The sequence below is a fragment of the Mya arenaria genome, chromosome 1 (genome assembly GCF_026914265.1).
Source record: "Mya arenaria isolate MELC-2E11 chromosome 1, ASM2691426v1".
Taxonomy (NCBI): domain Eukaryota; kingdom Metazoa; phylum Mollusca; class Bivalvia; order Myida; family Myidae; genus Mya; species Mya arenaria.
This window is the reverse complement of record NC_069122.1, coordinates 40,463,927-40,476,132: the sequence shown is the minus strand read 5'-3', so window position 1 is coordinate 40,476,132 and position 12,206 is coordinate 40,463,927. Positions and strand designations below refer to the sequence as shown.

At 32.5% G+C, this 12,206-nt stretch overlaps 1 pseudogene; it reads left to right on the top strand.

Moving 5' to 3' along the window:
* Positions 1–7,029: 7,029 nt before the first annotated feature.
* LOC128227086 (uncharacterized) lies at positions 7,030–10,813 on the top strand (annotated as a pseudogene).
* The last annotated feature ends 1,393 nt before the right edge of the window (positions 10,814–12,206 follow it).

Below are 12,206 nucleotides of genomic sequence, written 5' to 3'. Positions count from 1 at the left end.
CCTGCCGTTTGTAGTTTCATTTCAATGTCAGCAAGTTTGTGTTGAAATTCGGCATGTAACTCCTGGTATATATACTTGTATGTATTTTCATCTTTGGATGGGTCAGCTGTCTTTAGCTATAATACATCCATTTTACCTTACATTTAGCATCCATTTAGTACTTTGTCAGACAGCAGTTTATGATTGAAAATGCAAATTGTATTATTATTTAAATATAATGTATAACGATGAATGCATTACAACGGATTTAGAACATTGATTATCTGTTTATACATTGATATATGTCCAGCGTTTTGTCATGAGGATAATTTCCTGGTAAAATCGCAATGTATTTGAAGGAGTAAATACCTAAACCGCAATATCGCGAGCGGCGTTACCACGAGTTCAATGTTACTATTGGTGTCAAAGAGGTAAATATTGAACTATATCTTCTTTCACCGATAAGCCACACAATTTAACACCAAAACACATGTCAAGAATAAATGAATTGGTTGAATTTCAATTAATGTGTGTCATGTTTCGATTTCAACAAACATGTAAGTTTCCTTCTATTTTCTCAGGCAATATAAAACGTTGAAAACTGCTGGAAAGCGTATAATAACATTAAACATTTAATTTATCATGTAGCCATGTGATGTAAGGTTTACCTCGTCCAATTGTTTCCTAGCCTGTAACGCCTCTGGTCGATTCTGTAGTCCTGGCTCATTCAGTAGAGCGTACAGGTTATCTATACATTCGGTTGTGGCCTGGTCAGTCAGGGTGCTGGAAGAAGAGTCCGGCATGTGCCGAATGTCGTTGACCACATCTCGAGCCTGAAATGAGCACGTATACTATATAGTTCATGCATATAAGAAACATAAGAAATAAAGCCTTTCTCAATAACAGCTATTCAGAATGGTTGAACACATGGATGAATCGTGCCGATTGTGGTTGAACACGTGTCGTGCCTGTTATTATATAAGATAATTATGTTTTGGTCTTTTAAATCAGGTCTTTGGAACAGACATCTGGAATTTGCTGGTTGTGATAAAGCACCTTTTGAGCACGTCCTGAAGTAAGATACCAATGTTTAAGTCTGGTTATTAAGGACGTTCGAAATAAAATCGACATCGTTCGGAATGTTGTTATGGAGTTCTCAATCACAATAACGTTAAACACTTATAAGAACTCTGCGGGGAGATTGCCACCGCTGGTATGTTGTAGCTTAAAACTCTCAAACGACATAACTATGCAAATATTAAATACACACTTAAATAACTGAGAGCCTCATGTTGTTCGAACAGTGTTGAGGGATCGTTTTTAGCTTACAAGTGTCAGAACTTGGCAATCATGAGATATATGAGGTATATGCATTGTTACAAATGCATATATTGTAACTGTAAGCTAGATTAAAGATCAATACGAATATCTTTGAGGACTTCAATGGCTATTACCTAATGTTTTATGCAACAAGACGATGACACATGTGACGCCAAGGCTACAACCAAACCTCGCTCGTCATTTGTTATAATAATTGATATATGAACGATTTATAAAAGCTAAAGTCAAATACATGTACATAGTTAAGATGGAAAACTTTGTTGATCTATATACCATCCTCAACCGGACCACCTTATGTAAATATCATTTAATTTGTTTAAGATATTATACATCTTGACTTGAGATGTATATTCAACGATCTCACCTTTTCACAGATACTGCCACTGATCTTGCCATTAAAACGCTTGCAGTTAATGATGAAGCCAGCAATGCCATTGAAATCCGTTTCTTCAATTGTGCTTTTGCTCTCATACCCAGATGGTGGCATGAATACCTTGGCGATTTCCCATGGTGAATTAGCCCACTTTTCCGTTTTTGAGTTTTTCAACGTAAGTTCATATTTTTTTTTTTTACTCTGTACATAAGCACGCTCATTTTTCAACTCATTGAGTAAAACAGCATGATATTTGCACGTGTTTACATTAGGGCATTTGTTGCATGCTGATTTCTTTGCCTTTTTAAATAAGTCCCCATGCAACTGGTTGGCCTCCGTACTGACAGTCGGCATAAGGGCCTTTCTTGTGACGTAAACCGCCCGCCACTGTTTAAGCCAGTTTAGCGATTCTGGCTTGTTGGTATCGATGAGTTTGTACATACTGTTTTCTTCTGGGTTACATCGTATCTTCAAGAAAGAAAATACATTAAAATACCTATACGTTCTGGACAAAGCGATGAGTGTATCAATTTGGGCACAACTGATACATAGCCACTTGACAACTTACTGAATATCTCAGCCTCTTGTCAGGGTATTTGTGGAATCGATTTCAAGTGAGTGGGCAATTTTATTGTGGTATACGGGGTGAAGGAAACCATATCGGGTGAGAGCGAGCCCGAATATGGTTTCCTGCACCCCGTATTTCCAATATCGGGTCACCGACTAACCCCGTAACGTATATATCACTTTGACAACCTGGTTACATGCTTAAATGTTAAATTTATACATTGGAATCGGAAAATAGGCGGTACGATACAATTGTGGTGTCCCAATACGGAAAAATATGGGGTCACCGCGTGACCAATCCTGGACCAATGGCGTTGCGTCATTTATGTTGGAGGAGTAATATTAAATTGATTGGCATTATATGATATTTGTTTATGATATAAAAGTTATAAGACAAACACCTCTGATTTATTACACTTCTTTGTTATGAACTTATGAGCGTTCTCCGTTGACACTGTTTGTTTTCTGTTTTATATTTCCTTTAATTTCTATCTTACATGATAAAATATCCTATTTAAGAGTCTAATTAAAGATGACAACTTCTTCCTTTTGCTTGGAATATTAATTTAAAAAGGGTATGCTAATTAACTTCTCAATAATTTATTCATAAAATGGTGATTTATACCGCCAACTTTAAATTCACACAGGCTTAAGCGCATTTGAAATCGCAGGCCTTCTTCAGTGACAAAAAGACGAACAAAAGACAATCCTACTCATCTGCGTGCATATATTTTAAACGCAGTGTGGTAACCGTTGCTCATATGAAAGTTTGAACCGTATAAATCCTTGATAACAAGTAAACAATATATCATACTTGTTAGATACTTTACATTAGTATAATGCCTAATCTTTAAGATGCACTCTAACTCCAAAACAATATTTACCTAAATTAATACATTTTTTTTAATCTACTAAAAAGGATGAACAAATGTGGAAAAATTAGTTCCTATAAAAGAGACCGAGTTTAAATTTGAAGAAAGGTGGAGAAAACACGGTATTTCTACATTTAGAGACGATAGTAGATCACAGTAAATATTTAAGCACTCACCAATTATTTAACATATTTGCGTTTCCATCTATCAAATACATGGTTACAATCTTGTATTCAATAATAATATTTTCCATAAATGCATTACGTAGTATCAGTATAGGTTTATCATTCAAAAATAATGTGTGTTATACATGCGTATGTTTCGATTGAATAAGAGTGTCACTTTAATAATGAATACATATGTGGTATAATGCATGTTATATAATTATCAAGTAATATTCATGTTGTTATACATGGGTTAAAACAGTTTGTGATTTTGTTTGTTAGGTGTATGTGTAAAATGTGCATAAAAAGGAAGAGGAGGTATCGCGTGTTTTATTGTGAACCTGACTTGAGCTATTGTATACCTGTAATTCGTACAGGTAATTTGATATGCTTACAGTTTGAAGCAACCTACGCATTCTTTATTCACCGTGTAGCATCCTTTTTGTTCTATTGAAATTCAATAGCTTGAAGGAATCTTAGGTTATGTATGCAGATGATATGGCTTTGATAGCTGAATATTCGGAAGATCTACAGGAATGCTTGAATGCGCTTAAAACTATTGCGATAAATTACTAGTCAATACCGACAAAACAAAGGTCATCGTTTTTGAAAAGAGAGGTCGTTTGAGACAAGGTGAAAAATGGACATATGACAATGTAAACTTAGAAACAGTAACTGAATTCAATTATCTAGGAATGGCGTTTACGGAGAACTGGGTCGATACCCGTTGCATATAAATCGATATATACGGCTAATTAAATACTGGTTTAAGGTCGTCAATACAGACAATTGTATTATTAAATCGTTGTACGATCTATCATATATCGACTTTGTTAATGGAAAACATAATTGGTGTAGCAATATTAAGAATATTCTCGACAAATTTGGTTTCACTTATGTATGGAATAATCCAGACATTGTTATTACTAAGCAGTTTATACCTATGTTTAAGCAGACAATTATAGACAATTACATGCAAGAATGGCGAGAGAGTCTACAAAATAATGGTGTGTTGACAGTGTACAAACATTTAAAACCTTGAATACGAACAATATCTGGGCATTGTTACAAACAAATCACTGCGTAGCTGTTTAACGAGGATGCGTGTATCTGGTCACAAATCACGTGTGGAAACTGGACGATATGGACCGCAACGTGTCAATAGAGAAGATAAACAATGCGTATTATGTGTTGATGCTTTAAAAGAAATTGAAGATGAGTTTCATTTTATTTTAAAATGTGATTGTTACAAAGACATTAGGAACATTATATAAGCAAGTATTACACTAGAAACCCGAGTATGTGGAAATTGATTGAGTTGTTTTCATCAAATAAAAGATCGGTGTTAAATCGAATGTGTACGTGTATAAGCAAAGCTAATAAAATAAGAAATTCGCTTATAAATACTATTCTTTAATTACACTTGTTTGTATTAATTTGTTTTGTTTCTGTATTATTTGTATTTATTTACCATCCTTGTGTGTTATAATTATTTGTATGGATGAGAAACAATATGTTTAAATCCAAATAAATCATCTTTCTGTTCTGTTCTGTTAATCTTATGGGGATTTCCCCTCCATACAAAGAGCCAATGAAAAAGCTTGTTCAATTTGAACAAAACATATCCAGTTTTATGTCAATTTCATATTGCATCTTTAGGTTGTAATGTTAAAATGCTTAGTTATCAAGGATGTATAGAAGCACGCTATTCATCAATGTACGTGATAAAGCATAACTAGCTACCTCGTTTGAACCATACATCGGATGTGTTTATTTACTATCGTTGACAAGTATATAATACATGTCGTTTACCATTTGTGCTCTTATTAGAGCATTTCACATGATGTACGACATAAATTTAAATATTTCTATGCACAAGCAAAAGTTATATCCTACCAACTACTCAAAGTATTTGGAAAATCAAATAAAACAATGACCCTCTTTCAACAGACACTCTAATTGAATAAATATAGTAACTCTTGCATTACTGTAAACAAACTAAAATTCATCATTAAATTTCATACAATTTTAATCTCGCCTGCATTTCACTTACAACCTTGATTGAAGTGTCAAGACAATCATCCAAGGAATCTTTATTATTTGACTGAGATGCATTCAATACTTGAGTAGTTCTATATTTGCATTAAAAACATGGAAATTATATATATTCAACATGAATGTTGATTTTATAAAATGTGTTGATATCTTCGATCGGGAACCCCGAAACTATCCGTCCGCGGACGAATACCATAAGAACAATTCGGTACGGTTTAACCTTAAAGTTTCAAAATGCATGAATTGATAATTCTTTTTCATTTTTTCAGTAGAATATATTATATAGGTGCATCGTGTATCATGAATATCATTTAGGTCTGATATCATATTTCAATAAAGGCTCGTATCCATTGACGTATTTCAGGTATATAGGTATCGTGAAACAATTTACTCCTGAAGCGTGGTATAACGGGGTAACCTTATAGGTGCAATACCAGGTTAACAAATCCAATACATTAAACTATAATAGTTCTTTAACATCATTTGTGGATGGGAACGCGATTTTGATCATTGTGGCGCTAACGTGAATAACGAGAAAAATCGAGAATAAAATCGCGCACTCTTTTCCCCTTGATTTTTCATGGTATTTTCGAGCTTAAAACTTAGTTATTTGTTGTCAACATAAAAAAACACGTCAATTTCAGCAATAAACCCTCTGCAACACTATTCGTTGACATTTAGTTGATCATTACCTTTTAATGTGTGTTTATTTTACCATAAGAGTTGGTCAGCTGTTCGGCTATTGGACTTTGGAAAGTACGTTTGTATGACGGTAAGGTGCAAACATTTCTGGTCGATAATGTGAGGCATTTTTGAAATAAAAACAGTATTATTTTTTTTTTTTGAAACGAAAGAACATTGATCAGAATATGCTTGATCGTGAAATGGTTGTTTATAACCAATATTTGTTCACATTTTGACAAACAGCGCAGTAACCGAAACACCGTTTCCCGGTTTATCACGAGGAACATCCGGTGTTAAACTTCAACGTTTCTTGGTTTAAATTGTGGAATTACAAGTGGTAAGTACAAATAAAATGTTATTTAATCATTAATGATTATTTTTAATCAGTATAACACAATCTACAAGCTTGATAAGTAATTTGACAGTACTTTCACATGGCAATCAAAGTAATTGTCAAAACCCGGAAGTGAATTCTGCGAATTGTTTTGTTGTTAGCAACCGATAATGATCGCCAAGGTTAAATGTTAAACGTTGTCACAGGCCTCGACGGTACCTCATGAAAAAGAATATATTCAAAATGATCATCCAGATTTTGCAAATGAACAACTTTAACTTGACAATCTTTATTATAAATGAATTTGTGCAGTCTTCTCAAAGTCAAAATATAAAAGATTCAGATGAAAGGTCAATTTTATGTTTGATAAATAATGATGATTTTGATTGTGAAATGAACAAGAGTCTGATAGTGGACATGATGTTTCTGAGACTAATTTCAACGATGATTTATTACTTTGTAAAATGATTACGATGGTACTCTGAGACCTGAAGTTGTCAAGGAGATTCAAAATGTAAACAAACTGCAGTGTGCATACTACTACCATTTGAATGTTACTGAATAACGGTTCGGATCACCTGTTTTCATAAAGTAAAATACTATTTGATTTTTTATTTGCTATCATTATTGTCTTTGAAGGTGCTGAACGATGTAGCCAAGATGTGCACTACCACTACTCATGGGATTTTGCCCAGCAAGTCCACTATCCACATCATGCCAACAAGTTGGGCCGATATATTTCGCCACCCCACAGAAGTGTCATGTGTTTCGCATGTGTGCCTAAGGTTCAGCTATGTTTTTATGGTAAGATGTCACTCTGAATTAAACATGGAGTAACAGAATAAGACAGATCTTATACAATAATGATATGTACCTGTAAAAATTGTCTTTCCAAGTCAGAATTAATTTTTTAGGTTAGATTTTTTATGTTGTCAGCTTTGTATTCCTGTTCAAAAACTTTTACCTTGGCCATATTAGAAATCCTTTTAAAAGATTCAACGTAAACAAGTTAAACACTCTTGATCTTAGCTTGGATTTTAAAAATGAATTTTAATTAGAAATAAAGATCTGTAAAAGTAATACAGCTATCTGTTAGTGTCATTTTGGGTTGTCTACATTATCTTCTTGCTGACTATTTCAGTACCATTTTATTATTATTTGTGAAATCAATTAAAGGGGCTATACACCATGTGATGAAATAGCGTGAAAAAAAGAAGAAAATTGTGAAATAGCGTGAAAAAAAGAAGAAAATTGTCGAAAACTGACATAAACTTGGTATCAATGAGTACAATGCATTGAAACTAACTTCATGTAACTGAAGAACCACATAGTTTACAATTATATATTTGCATTTTTTTCGTATTTTACCATTAAAAAAGATTACTAGGTATGTATACCTAGTAGAATTCATTTGTATGCGTGATTGGCTTGTCGATGTTATCACCTGATATTACCAAGTTAGGTATATAGCTTAGATATTCCAAAGGTTTAGAGTTAGCCTTCGTAGCACAGTAGATACAACATTGGACTGCAATTTTGGCGAATCCGGATCGAACATTTACATTTTGGTATTTTTTTTTACAATTATGATATCAACGAGTAAAACATTTTATTAAATCATTGTCCTGAGATTTGTTACAGAAAAAAAACAACTGTTTATAGTCCCTTTAACAATAGTTAACATTTATTTGTACAGGAAAGTAGACATTTTATCTGGTGGACGAGGCCGAATTGCCGGGGAAAGGAAGTGACAGTGTCGTGAGCCTGGCCCACCACTACTTTCAGCACTATGGTGTCGGTGAAAAACATGCTGTGGTATTTAGTGCTTCACCCATTTAAATTATTTATAGAATTTTTAATGGATTAAAGGTTCTAACAGCTTATGCAAACTGTATCCTTATTGCTGAGAAGAGATTATGAGAATCAATAGTGAATATAAAAGATGATGAAACTTAACATATATTACACCATGAAACACATTCTTACTCAGATTGTTTTTTCCATTTCACATTCGATGATTGATAACGATTGGATATTTGGATTCAACCATGGCTTATGAAATGTGTCCATCAATATAACATTGCTTTCTTCATGTACTACATATAGCTTAAAAAAGAAAAAAAATGTATTAAATTTTCCAGGTTTATTTCGATAATGCTGTCGGCCAAAACAAGAACAATGCTGTGCTTTGGTATGCCATGTGACGTGTAATGACAGGTAAGTTTTCTTATCTGTTAATAATTGTTTGTCTGATTTTTTAGGACAAATGCACTGTCTTGTGAAATCAATCACATCATTGATATCTGCGATTGGTGCTTTAATTTTAAAGGATGCAGAACTGGATGAAGTTAAAGTGTAGTTGGCAGTAATTTGATATGAGGAATATGTTAACTAAATAAACATATGTTAACACTCCATTATTGTAAGATTTATATGTCTTGAAAACTTTATTATACCCTAGTTAAAATCATTTGCTTAGTTATATTTTTTGTGAATATAGATTTTATTAGTTTTATTTACACTAAACAGATCCTCCAACAATTTTCAGGACTGCATGAGAGTGTAACACTAAACACCATGTTGGCTGGGCACACCAAATTTGCTCCTGACTGTCACTTCGGCAACTGGAAGGTCAAGTGGCGATGTTGTAATGCCGAGAATCTTCAAGAAATTTCCCACACTGTTTTCACCTCTTCAAAAGCCACAACATCCCACACTTAGTTTATGACCCTCAACAGCCAATCACAGTTCACAGTTGGAAATCATTCCTAGATACATATTTCAAAACTCTAAAGAATATTACCAAATACCACCATTTCTATGTATCAAAACATAAACCAGAAGTTTAGTATGCAAAGAGTTTGTAGATTCCTCAGCAATGGAAGTTATTCTTTTGAGGATGAGTACAGAATGTGGTGTTTTGCCTGAAATAAAGCACGCACCGTGCCTAGATGCTGCACGTCAATGGTACCTTCAAGATTCTTTTGGTCCATTCTTTAGATCTGAGTCATCAAGATCTGTAGTATGCCCTAAACCAACTCTGTGTAAAGTCGAAGTTTACTCATTTGTTGGTGAAATGTTGATTGTAGATCAAATGTTTGTGGCAAATATGAAAGAAATGAGTAAAAAATGGCATTATCACATGTAACCATAGCAACAGGCTGTTGTTTTATGTAGTTCTTTTATGTCATTTTGTACATATAATGAACAATGTGTACTCTTTGTGTCTATGAATCAGTTTATGTGTTAGCTATAACAGACAGTTAAGTTAGTATTTCGGCATGGACACTGCATTTAAAATAAAAACATTTTTAGTGGACATTGTTTTCAAACTGGCTTACCAATGTGTAACAGAATGATCCATATCTTTTGATTTCTTTGTACAAAAATGACTAGAAACTTTAGTTTTTATACCTTAGATACTTGGTATCATTTACATGCCAATAACTTAAAACGCATTGTATATTGAGAACACATTATTTGTGGCAGACTTTGAAAATGATTGGAAATAGCATTTTCATTAGTAACCATAGCAACCGATTTTTGCTTTGACCTTTGTTGTCAATTTCTATGTCATTATAGACATTAGCAATGTGTACTTGCTATTTTAATGTTGAAGTTTATGTAACACTAGTAAAGATAAGTGGTATATTTAAACAGGTATCTTGACATATATATAATATTTAAAATAAGAACAGTTTTGTTCACATTGTTTTTTTTATCCCTGTGTTTCATAATGTTTCATATGTTTTATAACTTTTGTAAAAATTTAATGTGAAACTTTAGAGTTAGTTTCTGTAAAAACTTAGTATCATAAAGATGTCAATAACTTATAAATAAAAAAAAATATGCGGACTTTCAAAAATGATTGGTAATAGCATTTTCATAAGTAACCATAGCAACTGAATTTTGCTTTGACCTTTGTTGTAAGTTTCTTAATCATTATGGACATTAGCAATGTGTACTTGTTATTTTCCTTTTGTAGTGTATGTGATACTAGTAAAGATAGTTTTATATTTTAATATTTTGACTTGTATACTTTATTCAAAATAAGAACAGATTTAGCGAAAATTTCGTTCAAATTGTGTTAAAGCCTTTTGTTACAAAATGTTCCATATCCATTGTTTTGATTTTTAATATTTGACTTACAACTTCAGATTTTATTTCTGCAATTGCTTGGTATCATAAAAATGTCAATAACTTAAAACACAACTTTATTGAAAACATTATTTTTTGAGAAACATTAAGAAAATGAGTGAAAATGGCATTATCAATAGTTACCATAGCAACCAAATGCAGTTATGACCTTTTCGTTAACTTTTGTAATCAAACTATGAGTGCTTATTGTTTCTATGCTAAAACTTATATGTTACATGTAAATAGTCCTTGACATGATACTTATCTGACATGGATATTTCATTCTAAATAAACACATTAGACCATACATTTTGTTCATTTCGATTTCTACACCCGTGTTACGAAAAGTACTATATTTTTTTAGTTTTTGTGAATTTTGACTTGAAACTTTGGATTTTTGTTCTAGAAATACTTGGCATCATAAAGGTTACAATATCTCAAAATGTCATTTTGGGCCAGAATGATCATATTCCCATTCCCATCCACATTTTAATGTTCTATAAAATGTTTTTACTCCTCTCTTAACAGCTCATACTCTTGGGACACTCAGTTTATACATTTTCGCATACACAAACTGACATCCCAGCTGCAACGGCAGATGTTCCCGCTTCTGAATTTGTTTGTGCAAAGTTACAATCATGTTACTTTTCATAAATCATTGCTTATGTTCATTTTAGGTAAGTTAACAATCACTTGGTACAACGCACCCGGATATTGACAGCGTTTGATAATAAGGTATCAAAGTCCTAAACAATTATATTAACTTGTCATAATCAAACTTTTATTTAATATTAATTATTGTCATATTAACGTAAACCATTTACGATATACATTGCATCAGAAACACTGCTTACCTTTCGTAAATTCATTCATGTTATTTACTAAAACTGTCAAAATGAAGCAACATTTAAATTGGAATAAAAGATATCCACAGCCGAGATCATAACATCATAAAAACATCTTATTAAAAAAAAAATTGTGTAACACTGGTCGACTTCGATATGTTTAAAGAATTTGGACAATCTTAGAACTGTTCAACTATCCAATAATAACTACACAATACTCAAAAAAATCACAAAGTCTTGCAATTTCGGTTACATATTAAATACGAAAAGATAATATTAAGCAACGTTTAGAATAAAAGACTTTTAAGGTGTTGCCGGTCATATTTTTAAAAAGAATTTCTCCAAGTTTTGTCGCTCTAGAAACAAATTAATCATTTACATAATGTTATGCATAAAAGCACGCCTTTCCTATTCGCAATGTATTATATTTCATAAGGGTCATGCAACATAAAATGTATCAGTGTTCATAAGAAAATGTATTCCTGGAGGGCGGCCAACTATAATTATATTAAAGAATTTGATTTTTATAACCGGAAATTTTATTAAAATCAGGAAAAAAAATTAAGATCGCTCCTTGAAAATTGATAGGATTTTTATATTCAATGCAATGAAAGACTAACTAAGTACTAGCTCCGTTCAAGTTTTACAAACATTTTAAGTTTTGTAAAACAAATGTGCATTAAAAATACCACAAGTCCAAGCCTTTTATGTAGAAGTTGTTCATATGAAGTATAACAAATAAAAGTGAACACATGTTAAAGTCGGGGTTTATTAAGCTGGCTACTAGACAGAAGTTCATATTAATCATGTTAGCAGTTAAAATAAAACAATTAATATTCGTTCCTTGAGTTATCC